Consider the following 1,258-nt stretch of genomic DNA (forward strand, 5'->3'; position numbering starts at 1 on the left):
GTCTCATTTTGAGCCTCAGATTCCCATGGTTCCTCATTGGGGAACTCAGAGGAGGTCAGTGCACGCCCATTGAGGTCTTCCTCAGTGGCGTTCACTTCCTCTCCTTCCTCTCCAAATTTGGCCATGTTGATGGCCTTGCACTCTCCTTTTGGATTTTCTTCTGTATTGCTTGGAAGAGTGCTTGGAGGGAGTTCAGTGATTTTCTTGCTCAGCTGTCCCACTTGTGCCTCCAAATTCCTAATGGAGGACCTTGTTTCAGTCATGAAACTTTGAGTGGTCTTGATTAGATCAGAGACCATGGTTGCTAAGTCAGAGGGGTTCTGCTTAGAGTTCTCTGTCTGTTGCTGAGAAGATGATGGAAAAGGCTTGCCATTGCTAAACCTGTTTCTTCCACCATTATTGTTGTTGAAACCTTGTTGAGGTCTCTCTTGATTCTTCCATGAGAAATTTGGGTGATTTCTCCATGAAGAATTATAGGTGTTCCTATAGGGTTCTCCTAGGTAATTCACCTCTTCCATTGAAGGGTTCTCAGGATCATAGGCTTCTTCCTCAGATGAAGCATCCTTAGTACTGCTTGGTGCATTTTGCATTCCAGACAGACTTTGAGAAATCAAATTGACTTGTTGAGTCAATATTTTATTCTGAGCCAGAATGGCATTCAGAGTATCAATCTCAAGAACTCCTTTCTTCTGATTTGTCCCATTGTTCACAGGATTCCTTTCAGAAGTGTACATGAATTGGTTATTTGCAACCATTTCAATTAGCTCTTGAGCCTCTGTAGGCGTCTTCTTCAAATGAAGAGATCCTCCAGCAGAGCTATCCAAAGACATCTTGGATAGTTCAGAGAGACCATCATAGAAAATACCTATGATGCTCGATTCAGAAAGCATATCAGATGGATACTTTCTGATCAATTGTTTGTATCTTTCCCAAGCTTCATAGAGGGATTCTCCATCCTTCTGTCTGAAGGTTTGGACTTCCACTCTAAGCTTACTCAATTTTTGAGGTGGAAAGAACTTTGCCAAGAAGGCATTGACTAGCTTTTCCCAAGAGTCCAGGCTTTCTTTAGGTTGTGAGTCCAACCATATCCTAGCTCTGTCTCTTACAGCAAAAGGGAATAGCATAAGTCTGTAGACCTCAGGGTCAACCCCATTAGTCTTGACAGTGTCACAGATTTGCAAGAATTCAGCTAAGAACTGATGAGGATCTTCCAATGGAAGTCCATGGAACTTGCAATTCTGTTGCATTAGAGAAACTA

General features: G+C 42.4%; 1 non-coding gene across 1 annotated transcript; it reads left to right on the forward strand.

Moving 5' to 3' along the window:
- The first annotated feature begins 884 nt into the window (after positions 1 to 884).
- LOC130959179 (small nucleolar RNA R71) lies at positions 885 to 992 on the forward strand. The gene has a single exon (XR_009078274.1). It is a non-coding gene; the product is annotated as a small nucleolar RNA R71 (small nucleolar RNA).
- Positions 993 to 1,258: the final 266 nt, after the last annotated feature.

This window comes from Arachis stenosperma, chromosome 10 (genome assembly GCF_014773155.1).
Source record: "Arachis stenosperma cultivar V10309 chromosome 10, arast.V10309.gnm1.PFL2, whole genome shotgun sequence".
Taxonomy (NCBI): Eukaryota; Viridiplantae; Streptophyta; class Magnoliopsida; order Fabales; family Fabaceae; genus Arachis; species Arachis stenosperma.